This window comes from Leptonotus elevatus, chromosome 6, assembly GCF_054856555.1.
Source record: "Leptonotus elevatus isolate MCC_2025b chromosome 6, RoL_Lele_1.0, whole genome shotgun sequence".
NCBI lineage: Eukaryota > Metazoa > Chordata > Actinopteri > Syngnathiformes > Syngnathidae > Leptonotus > Leptonotus elevatus.
The window spans coordinates 14,716,938-14,729,753 of record NC_141244.1 but is presented as its reverse complement, the minus strand read 5'-3'; the positions used below and the strand labels follow the sequence as shown (position 1 = coordinate 14,729,753).

The following is a 12,816-nucleotide window of genomic DNA, read 5'->3' as shown; positions in this document are numbered from 1 at the left end:
CATATTTGGGGTCTTCAATCAAAAGAGAGGTCCAGTTCAGGAAAATTAAAAATTAAATACAGTTGTTTTCCTGATGGAACCCACACTTTATTTTTGTAACCCTATAAAGCCAAACATATCATAATAAATACAAGACATTTTGAGCCCTCTATTTCATGAGTATAATATTATTTTTCCCATTCAAACCCTGATGTATATCATCTGACACGTGCATTGCACAGATAATCCAATAGAGGGCAGTATCACCCTGCTGATGGCTTTTCCAGCGATCTTGCATGATTGCCCCAATTGAGAAAGGAGAGCTCCCTATCTAGCTCCCATGGTGCTCATTTACCTGCTAGGGAGCTAGCTAGCTAGCACCAGGGGCGAAAGCCAAACTGTGGTCGATCTCTCATACTCTGCTGCCACCTGCTGGCCATTGCTTCAATCGTTCTCTTCAGTTCAGAGGCTGCATCAAAGCCTTTTGTATGCTCTAACATAAAAAATTAAATACAAAAACGCATAAATATGTTTTTGGGACCACGGTAATATTTAAAATACAACGTATTCATACATTTTGGGGAGCAAATGAGTTCATTACAGAAAATGGTGCGATTAATTAGTTTAAAAAATTCTAATCGTTTGACAGCAATAATTAAACGTAAAGAATTTAAAAAAATGTCAAATTTTTGTTTCAATTCAATGGCCATTGTGCTGCTCCTTCTGGTGTGCGTGCCTTGGCCACCTTTGGGCAGTATAATATAGACGCACATGAAGAAGTGACTCATTCAGCAGCAATATTAGAATTGTGATGGGAAAGTACAGACACCAGGTATGAGACATATATTTAAGTAGCCTAGTCTTTGTATCTCATAATCAATACCTCAGTCAGATACAGTAGTGTGGAACCAGGTGAGTGACTGCTTCTTTTCTTTGAGTAACTACCTAAGTATAAAACGGGGGGGGGGGGGGAGACAGCTTGATCAATCAAAAATAGGAGACTGGAAGCTGCACACGCACAAAGAAAACTAACAAAGAACTCACAATAATGAAAACATTCTCCATAGCTGAGGTAATAATATTGTCACATTGTTGGCGAGACAGAGCTTCAGCAGACACATTCTCATCATAATAACACAAGTCAGCCACAGTATGATGCCCTTCCAATGCTAAAGTACAGTCAATATTTCTGAAGTTGCACTTTCTGAGCAGATTTGACAAAGGCAGTGACGACAATCATGATGAATGGGATTATGAGAGAAGAATCGTTATAAGCAAAGTAAGCCGAGAGATGGAACAATAAAGTGCAAAAACAAAAAAACAAATCAGTTCAAAAGCTACTACAACCCCCTTTCCTCTCTATTCTCAGACAGGTATAACCTTGTTTGAAATGATGTTGCACCCTCTGTTAGTATAACTGCTTTGTTTCTCATGTGTATAATCTTCTATGACACATCATAATCCTCCGCACTATAGTGGGAAAAAAAAGTGCCTGGAAAAAGGGTCATGCCGAAGTAATTCTTCACTAATGCAAGGAAATGAAGACAAAATCCATATCCCAACAATATTTTTTTTGTTTATGAACTCTGCCGAGGACAAAGAGGATGATTTATAATGAAGTCCAAGATATTTTCTCAATAAGACATTCTACATGAGACAAAAACATTTCAAAGTAAAATACAGTGGAAACTCTGAAGTGCAACCTTGGGTTGGAAACGTCTTTAATGCTGCAAAAGACTCTTTGTAATACATCAAATGAGACATCAGCATGGGAACTCAGTTCAGCGAGCATCAAAGTCCTGTATCTGTTTTTCTTAGGCTTTTGTGACATTTTTGCTCAACAAGGAACGTTACACTGAGGAAGAGGAACAAAAAATGAGAATAAACACCGTTAGGTATGTAATGTGGACTCACGGGTTTCAGGTTATACTCATCAACAGTTTCATGATGGTGGCAGTACAAATATAGATTTGATTATGAACTAATCAGGGCGTGAGGTGGAGTTAACTGTTAACACCTCTGCCTCACAATTTTGAGAGATTTGGTTGGAATCTCGGCTCTGAGGATGTGGAAAAGGGGACTTTTGGGGATTTGGGGGCGATGACTTTATTATCTACATGGGCTCGGCTTTTTGTAACCACCCCCACAAAATATACTTTTTTTTGCACGAAAACCTGCAAATTAGTGAGGTAAACCTGCATTACATAGTCTTGGTCACAAACAAAAAGCCACAATAGCGTGAATCCGCAATAAGTGAACCACAAAGTAGCGACGGACCAATGTGTATGCGTTTGTGGCGCACAAGCTCCTGGAAATCATCAAGCGGAGGTAAACAAACATGACGATGCAGCTAAGAACAAACTTTGGAGCGAGGAGGAAACTGACTGCAGTGGTCCCTCGCTACTTTCCGATTCACTCTATCGCAGATTTCTATTTGGGTCCATAACTCATTCATTGCGAGGTTAACCTCAGGCTGTACCTCGATATTTTGCGGGGTTTTCATAGATGATACCCCCTATTTTCGATAGTGAGATAAAATTCTTCATTTATGCTGCAATTTTTGTCCCTTTTTGTGTAATATTTGAGTAAATAAAAACAGCTTTTGTTCATTCAACGCAATATATTACAGTTTTAAACTGTAAATTATGAAATGTGTATACCATGATAAGTTAACAAAATTTGGGGGATAATTTTCTTCTTTTAGTTCTTACCAAGTCCATCACTGGTGAGCTATTTTTTAGAAAAGAGTCCAGTTACTTAAACACGCTGGCACCTACACCAAGGCCAATGCGGCTGTCCCATTTCTGGTAACCCTGTTTAATCCCTACACTATTGGTAACTGTAGTGCATTCTAATTATTCAAAATTCAATTTCATTCTTGACAGATACCAAGGATACAAATAATCATTAGGAATGGAAACACAGTGTTGTGCAGGATACTTATAACATGCCAGGTTGTGTCGATCCACATAAAGACAAGGTAATAAATGCAGGGAGAGAGAGCAATGGTCCCGCGAGAGCCGATATAATATATTACTTATTGTGGCTAATTCAAATGGCCATCAATCTTAACTTTGGCATTCTGCTGGCATCAGGCCTTTCACGGTCATTATCATCACAATTTAATGCAAATGTACCCACTCAGAAGCAGGAGTACAAATCAATTACTGACAAAGTGTTAGCCATGACAAGAGTTATTATGGAAGCAGACTGCACCCAAGAATGAGCTTAAACCGAAAAGAATGACAAAGAGGGGAAACCGCCCGGTCTCCTTGTGTGAAGTGCCCACTCGCCGCTTGCTGATTCTCCAAGCAGATGCCGGCTCAAAAGGGTCCTACATCTCCAATCAATGTTATTCCAGCAAAATGGAAATGAAATAAACGACACTCAAGAAGCCCTCCTGGCTTGTGGATTGCTATAGCAGCTTCTCGCGGCAAGAAAGAGACAAATCATTCGATCGCACAGTCGTCGATCGATGACGACGGTGCGATTTGCGTTGCTGTTCATCTCTGACGTTTGAGCATCTTTCTATGTGATACAAAAAGCCATTTTATAGCTATCACCTACAGAGAAAATGATAGTAGAGTTCCAGACTAACTTTTTTTTTTTCTTACTCGGAGCGCCGCAGCCCCTAATTTAAAAGTTTAGGAGCGCTGTAAGAAAATTGAAGGGGTGCACACGGTAAATTGAGTCAAAGCAAATTCATTTATACCATTTTGCTCTGACAAAAGATAATGGGAGCAAACGTATCTGTAATTAATTTAATCATAGAAATATGGATTACAAATAGTGTTTGAAAAGTATTCAGCACAAAATATTAATCACACAGTAAAAAAAAAAGAAAAGGAAATTACTTTTTTCAAGATACATCCCGATGCATTGAATCTGTAATCAAATCAAATTGTACGGTTCTGAATTCCAATCAAATACTTTCACAAGTTGTCTTTCAGCTACTTGATCCGTGAAATTTAAATAGAACTTTCTAAATGTTCTTGTAGCAAAGGAGGCATCTTGTGGAACCCTCTAAATGCAGTCGTTATCTCCTCATGAGCCCACGGAATCATAAACCAGGGGGAAACAAGTGTGCTGGATTTGAAAGCAGATCAAAGTGCTTTCATGCTCCCACACGACATTTTGTTCCCCATTAAATAATGTCAACTTCAATGTGAAAATAGACAGTATGTTACTCCGACCATTGTCGTCTGCACAAAAGCATGTATCCCCACGATTTCTGACTTTTTTTAGACTGGCATTTACAGCTAAGGTTAGCAGTTATAATCCTTTAAAAGTCTTCTCTTCTCAAATTCTTCTCTTAGCCACTCTTATAGAGGCAGGTCACCCAAAAAAATGGAAAGCAAAATAAAAATATATTACCAATACTACTCGACAGCAAAGCTTGTTTTTTCTTATTTTCTTTGTTTTACTCATTCAGGGTTTCCCCTAGTGTTTTATAAACCTGGCGGCCCGCCTTCATTAACACAAAACAATGTTTTGTGGAAATCAGCTAAGACAGTGCATTCAGTGTCAGCTGGGATGGGCTACTGCATACTCCATAGCAGACTAGATGGACGGATGAAGAAAGAAAAAGACACTTGAGCGGAAAGAAGCCAATGTTGTAGACTAGAGGATTCATGTGATGCAATAACCGGACGTGTGCGGAGTGAACCGGTAAAATATCAGCTTTCAACAGGCCCATCTGTGTGTGCTGTCCTTGCGTCTTGGATAAAGGGCAGGAGCCTGGTGTCAATTTCAGGTGAGATAACCTCTGTCAACAAAGTGAACCGCAAGACAAAATAGCACTGAGCTGTAGCGTGGAACGCAAACTGAAGGCTACAGCATTCACATATAAATTCTGCCTTGAGATATTGTATGTGCGCTGTGCAGGTATTTACTTGTGACACCAGAGGACTTTTGATTAATGGCTACATTGCAGCTGTTTCCTGCTATAACCACATCAAAATGTGCTTTACTGGTTCGCAGGTTTTTCAAGAAAATACTTCCATACAGCGTTGCTCTGCTGTTGCTGTTGTGAGCAATGCCTTCCCTATAGAACCACCAAGCTTAATTGCTGATACAACTTTTGTATTGGTTCTCATTAGATCAGAGGTCTTCAATCTAGAGACAGACTTTACATAGATGCTTACCATTTACCCGGCACAACTTTTATGGGAAATTTACACAGGTACAGGGAAGTCAACTCACCACATTTCAAATCCCAAGTTTCTGTAATATTGAAAATGTAACAAACTGTATTATGTTGCATGCTAAAATGCTAGCTTCTTAAGTGAAGAAATAGAAACTGCTGAAAATCGAAAAAATAAAAAATAAAAAGCAAAAAGAAAACCATTGGTCATTCATTATTAAGTGAATTGTCAAATTTTCTCTTGTGTATTCATAATTGCTCTTTAACCATAAAAAAAAATATTTGATCTGGAAACTCGATTATTCAATAGAATTTTCAGTAGGACACTTGGTTACTCAAATATTTGATGATATGAGCAATGTTGTGTTTGCGCCAAACATCCCTTTTTTTCTTAAAAAGTTCAAATTCAAAATTTTGCAAAAACAATTGAGCTTCATGTTGAATTTTTAAACGTAAATGCCCTATCGCTGTCCCTACATGAGTAAATTCAGGCAACCTTACCACCTGTAAATCATCTGGGTGAGTCGAGACCTTGGCCAAAGAATAGTTTCCAAAGCTTATACAGTCTGCAATCGTTTCTCTTTACACTCGAGATGCAATGCATAGTGATGGATATGAGAAAAAAAAATCCATTAAAAGAAAAGTACAATTATCCCGTGTAACCATCTGTTGCCATACATGCTCCCTACGAGTATATCCACTTTGTGTTCAATTAAATAGGCCAATATTTCACAATGAGAAAAGTACATTTGCGAGTTAATTGAGTCAATATGATTACTTTAGTATTCAATCGTATTGTGACACTGTGCTATGACGGTTTGCTGTGAGATATTTTCCTGTGTAAAATGGATACCTTGGCACAAAAAAAACCCCGATGGTAAACACACCTATATAGCTTATTACTGCAGGCAAAAGGGAAAGCCGAATTAGAGGTTGATTCATTGGCTATAATTTTGATTTAGATTAGCTGCAGGGACCGGTATGTGTGAAAAGCTTGTGATCTTATCGACTTGGCGTTAATGAGTTGTAAGTTATCATCCTGGTGAGCCACTGGAGTTCACTTGTGGTCCTCTGAGGACTATATATCATTCTGACCAATTGGCTCACTCAACTAACTGGTCATTCCCTCTCAGTCTGAAGGTGTGATAATTAAGGAAATCAGCAGGCTGAATGTTTATTTAAAATGAAACCTTTGAAACTCACACATTTGCTATGCTGTCCCAAAACGTAGGTAGATGATGCAGCAAGAGACCCAAGGTAAGGAAAAGCCAGATTTACAGATCAGAACTGTAACTACTTGGCAAAATCTTATTCTCATCAAAGAAGCCATGTTGCTTAGGTGTCACAACCGCCATTTCCTTTTGGCACCCCTGAAATCTTGGTGCTGTATTAATGTTCCGTACATTTTCAAAAGCACCTGGTAGACATTAAAGATGAGTGTGAAAACAGGTGAAGCAAGACCAAACATGTCATGTTCTACATTGTAGAGAACAAAATAGTGAGAGCACACTGTTAAAACACTATATAGATCATTTGGTTTCGTCACACAAAAAATACGTGAAACAAAAGGATGAAAATTACCGAAGCGATATTTAAAAGGAGGTGGCCATAAAACCCCAAGAGTTGCCGTTTTTTTAATTATGACTGACATAATTAACTGTGTCTTAACAAGCTGTAACAAGCTTGATTTCTGCGGTAAGCCCGAGACTTAATTGCCGCCATTAAAGTTACTCAGCTGTAGCTGATTAAAGCTAATTCTGCGGGTTGGCAAAACAACAAACCAAAAAATGCCAGCGTCGTTAACATGAGCTCGACGTTCCGTTACCTTCGGCTTATCGTTCGGTTGAAAATGTTGCAAGGACAATGACATCATTAAGTATTTATTTTCTACTATAAAAACAAATGCTGTGGTAAACCTCAGCGGTAGAGAGTTCACATTTACATAATGCATAGCAGAGTTCCTCCGCAGTCAGATAATGGTTTGGAGTCCGACTCAGATGTTAATCTTGAATTATTGCGAATTATTATTAATACATTTTGACCTAGACTTGTCATTTAACCTGCAGACCAGTTTGGGTATTTAATGAAGTCATATTTTCCCCGGCGCAGCACTCTGGCAGCATTTTTGGTCATTGAGGTGACAATGTAAGCACAGAGAACATTTTCTTTTTGTTAATATCAGTTAATCAGATGTGTGCACTTCCGTTCGTTGTTGGATCGACGGACAAAAACCCGCTGCAGTTGATGTTCAGTCAGTGTATTTTGTTGAAGCTTTTCATCATAAAGCATTCGCCAAAAATGTGGAAATCCGTCAACAACGAGAAAAACGGGGAGATGGAAGTGCCCACCTCTGCAGTTAATAATTCATTAAAAGTAATATTAGTATAGTGACGTTTTTGAAAACATCAAGAAATATGCTAAATGTTTACGTGGCAGACCACAAAAGCTCTTTTTTTTATGTTTCATTGATAGTTACTGTACAAAATACCATCTAGTATGCTGTTGACTTCTAACTCTTAGATTACAAAGTACAGTCGACCCTCGCTATTCGCGGGGGATACGGAACGGGCCACAAATTGCGAAAATCTGTCTATAATTTACAGCCATTAAAATGCATGGTTTTTTTTTAATCCAAGAAGAAGAAGAAAATAAACGTGGGTAACTCTACGAAATCAAAAAACAAACAACAAACCTAAAATATTAAAAAAATATTGATACCAAACCGCAAGCATGCAGCATGCCATAGAGCGTTACGTTTCACACATAAAAGGAGGAAGGCCACCGTAGATCAGAACGGTAGTGCAGTCAGAGGGGCTAGCAATTTTAATGATATTTTTTTATAAAATGATAGCCTGGTCTGTGTAATTGAATGATTTTACATTGTTTAATACAACACAATTAATAGAGTCACTTCTGAAATTGGTTGAGAGAATACTGACTGATTTGCTATTAGGAATGAACAAAAAAAGGGGCCACGGGAGAATAACAAGTTTAAATCTCCATAGAATTAGTTGTTGTTATATTGTGAAGTGAATGCAGAGAGCCGGAGAGGAAAGAGGAAAAAGCCAACAATTGTACTGTAATAGCATATTAAACCACAGAAGATGGCTGGTCACCGGACGGCTACGATAACAGCAGATGACTTTGACGACGGCAGATGAATCTCGGGTCACTGTCAATGGCACACGTACACACAAATTCACACGTGTCTGTAGCTGATCCAAAGTGTGTGGCTGGGGTGAGAGGTGCTAGATTGAGAGAGTAAGACGGTAATGTCGTCTTCTGTAAGACGACTACAACAGGATAGCGATAGAACTGCGCCACGGTGTGCCTCTTCCATAGTAAGGTTATGATATTGAGCTCGCAGAATGTATGTATGTTTACGTCGACCAGGCCCTGACCCCAAGATAGTACTAAAAGCCATTTCAGCCGGGACCACTCTCATCTCGTGCAGCAATTTACTTGCCATTAAAGAGTCGGCTACTTTCAGATCATCTTTGGTACAGCAGCTCTAAGTGATGGGCTTCTGTGATCCTGACTGTAAGTGTGAAAGTGTATCAAACTGCACCTTCAGGGCCTGGGGCAGACATTTAACAGTATTTCAAATGGATGGGTAGAATACGTAGTATAAATATTAAAACGGTAAATTCAGACCAACACGACTTGAGCCTCATTTATATCGAGTACATTGGTTGGGTTCCAGTACGGTCTTACAAACCGATAAATTTTTTGGAAAGGATCTGGATATCAGTAATTTATAGATAAAGTTTTAGTCGCATCACCAACTACACACCACAATGCACACTAACCAACCATACTCCACACAAAGCCAAGATAGACGGAAAGAAGAGGAAATAACCTTCCTGCTTTAATCCAAATCCTAACTCGCAGCATCTGATCAAATTTGTCCAGAAAGGGTCCACTTAATCCCACAAACATGCTCTCTTTGAGTAACACATATCAGCTTGTTCGTGCCAAGTCATTTATGTTGGTCGGTGGGGGGGGCTGGATAGACCTCAGCCCATGATCGACCGCCCAACCCTTCCCCTCAACCCATATATCAAAAACTACACTAACCTATCTAACAAAGTGCAATTTCTGTAGAAATTGCCAGATCAATTCATGTGAAAATTGTTAATTGTAGTTGAATGATAAATGAATAAAAAGAAAACTTGAACTACAATCTGTCTATGGTGGGATTCGAACCATTGCCTCCTGTTTACCGGTCAACAATTTCAAAGTATGTCCCATTGAAAATGAATGGGGAAATTTTGATATTTAACATTAAATTGTGAGAAAACTAAGTAATGTCGAATCAGACGATAAATTCCTAGGAAGCCGTGTATTATTTTTAATTAAGTTGAAATTTGAACGGTGTAAATCGGATGTGTTACGTGGGAGTTTTTACACAGCAAAAAAAGTGTAGAGAATAAAAACTGAGCATTCCCACAATTATCTATGTCAAGTTTGACCACATGGATAACCTTGCCTATGGGAATTGTGTTCTTTTTCCCAACCTTGATAATGCATAATGGCCACTGTACAGCCCTGTAACTTGTGACCCTTCCTGACAAGGCCATCATCCTACAAACTAACACGTTCATTAAAACAGAACAAGAACAGAAGCTTATCAGGCAGTCAGACATCACTGATCTCATTCAAAATAAAGGCGAATCTGATGATAAATGGGTCATTCTTATTAAGACCTTGCCGCATTCTATCTTCTTTTCCCCTCTTGTTCATGGGAACAGTAGTCTTTTAATTTCTCCTGGGAGCCACAAGCTGCTGCTGTCTTAGCTGTGTTTACTAATCTTCCCCCGACACAAATTTCTCAGCCGCACAAAGTAATACGGGTGGAATGTAAATAGCCTTATCTCATAAAGTCTAGTTATCCCTCGCCACCTTGGTTGTCCGCTGTGATACATGGTTAAAAGTCAACATGCGGGGATTAAGTAAGAAAAAACGAAGCAAGAGTAACTGACTTCCTCTTCCAGGGATCAGCAGGAGAGCTATACAATTTAAATTATGTGAAAATGCCAAACAAAAGGTATGTACACGAATTCGACAAAATGGCACACACCCTATCGCTAAGCTAGTCCAAGAGTGGTCCTGACACAAAAGTTGATGCCCGTGGACTCGCTTGTCTTGCAAATTTTAGTACCTGTCTAATTCAACCTGCGCTCATCTGCTCCACAGAAGGCCCTCAATAGCTGTAAATGGCATGAGACTGAGTTTTAATTAAACCCAAAGGGAGAAGTGTTAATTAGCCCATCGCCTGCTGTGAATGGGCTGCTAGCTGCAGGCAGATTCACACTTCATTGCTGATGACAAAAATGTAAATTACCATAGGTGCAGTTTAAGAGTTTAGGGTTCAATTTTGGATTTGTCATGCTCAAAATTGGATTACATGTTGACAGATGTTGAGAACAGGACATTAACTTACCTCTTTTATAACCTGAATATTTTTTCATACAAACGTTATCGGAATACCTCGAATGAACGAGGCATTGGTTCCTGTCCAGAACCGTCCCACTCTCTAAACGAGCCTAACTTTAAGCCAAGGCTTCAACCCGTTTGCCCTTCTTTCGGATGCTAATGTTGTAAATGATGTGATCGATAAAATTTGTTGTAATAATGTGTCTGAAAGGGAAAAAAACGAAAAAAAAAACTTAAGCTAGCAGGTAAATGTGCACCCAGGGAGCTAGCTAGGGCGCTCGATAGTTAGCACCTGATGCCAAAGCCTCTGCAAAAGACTTCATAAGTGTGGTGAGTGACATGATTATTATGACATTTTACTGACCGTATAAAGTTAAAAGCGCAAATGACATCTATTTGCGTAATCCGTGCGTTACGGTTTCTATCAGGATATTCCAATTTATCAAAATAATCATGTTTACGGGGAGTAAGTCACACACAAAAACGGGGGTTATCCTGAATGTTAACCTGCTGTAACCTGAATATTGACTGCATGTAAACTGTAACCGCCTGCTGTTAGGTTAGAAAGATAAAAGTAATGTTAGATACATATTTTCATTTAATATGTATAACTGCACCCAAAACTGATGAACTGGACGTGACGACAGACGCAAGTTGATCCCTTCAACAAACAGCTGGAAGCTCACTGCCGCATCTGATTTTTCTGGTGGGAAGCTAAAACAACATGCTTCTCTTTGTTAGTTCCCAGTAGGAATTTGTTAATTCAATGATGGTGGAGCGCCTTATAAACTATGCATGCTATCTCCCTCTGGCAACCACCAGCTGAGAGGATGATGGCAGGAAAATGTTAGTTTCCATTAGTCTTGAGGCCGGTTAACATAAAGTTATTCTTGGGCTTAGCAGGAAACACACAAAAGTGGGGTGACTGCTTCATTAAAGCTGATGCAAAATGGAAGCTGGACAATAAAGGCAGATTAGAAAACACTTTTCTGATAACGACTGCAGTGCAACAAATCAATGTGTTTTTCTTCCAAATTCTAGTAAAAGCTGTCATTATAGTTAAGTTTTGTTTTTATCCATTTATATCAGGGGTTTGCAATCCTGTCTGTCAAAACATCCATTTTAGGCCAAATAAATAACCAAAACTGTGTCTGGCATTTTTTGGACATATTGTGGCTACCATTGGACATTTTTTCTGCTTTTTTTGCTATCAATTTTTTTACTTTTTTGACAATTTTGTGTATGAGTATGGTATTTTTTTAATATTTAATTATTCATTTTTTAATGTACATCATTAATTCATTGAATAATATTTTATCTAAAAAAATATAGAAATAAATATTTAAAAAAAAACATTAATTTCTATGTTTTTTTGTTTTGTTTTTGTTTTTTAGATACACAGGTGAGGGACTAAACAGTCACATGTGGCTCCAGAACCGTAGGTTGCAGACCCCTGATTTATATCAATGAATCCCAACCACAAAATCATCAGGTGTGAAGTGGGAAATCTTCCCAAATCACATTTAGTATGTCTGTGTGTGTCTTTCTTCAATTCTTGTGAATTCATCTTTGCTCAACTAAATAGACAAAAAAATAATTCTGGATTGGTTACGTATACATTAGTGCTGCCAAAGTTAAAGCGTTAACTGATTAATTAATCACAAAAAAATATCGCATTTATCATGAATTAACGCAGATTGATCGCACTATTAATTGTGGCCATAGATTATCCTTTAGCGTGACTATGTTTAAGGTAGCATAGGTTGTGTTTTAGCAATGCAGTGGATCAAAACATTTAGAAGATGTCCTCATAACATTAAATGTCGAAAGAATTAACACATAACCAGTACTCTTCAAATTTGGCAGGAAAAAATGTTGATAAAAAAAAAGAAAAAATGTATGAAGCGATTAATCGTGATTAATCAAAATTCAAATGCTCTAGTATACAGAGAACACAGGGAGAAAATTCAAGCTCACATTCACACGCACACTTCATCACAAGATGGCTACATAAAAGTCAGCATGGTTTGACAACTATATTGCCAATGTCATCACACGAAGATACAGATGATATGAAAAGTCTACACACACCTCCCTGTTCAAATTCCAGGTTTTTGAGTCATAAAAAACAAGACTGCCATAAAATATTTTGAATCTTTTGCCACCATTATTAACTATAATATGTACAACACAATTATAAAAACAAGTGAGATAATGTGTGCACGTCCTCTTATCATTTGTTTATTCTTACTTCCACA

The 12,816-nt window shown here is 38.3% G+C and overlaps 1 protein-coding gene across 3 annotated transcripts in view; it reads right to left on the bottom strand.

Moving 5' to 3' along the window:
* Nucleotides 1-12,816, bottom strand: part of LOC147172201 (receptor-type tyrosine-protein phosphatase U) — a 213,029-nt gene that overhangs the window by 135,608 nt on the left and 64,605 nt on the right. The window lies entirely within an intron of this gene.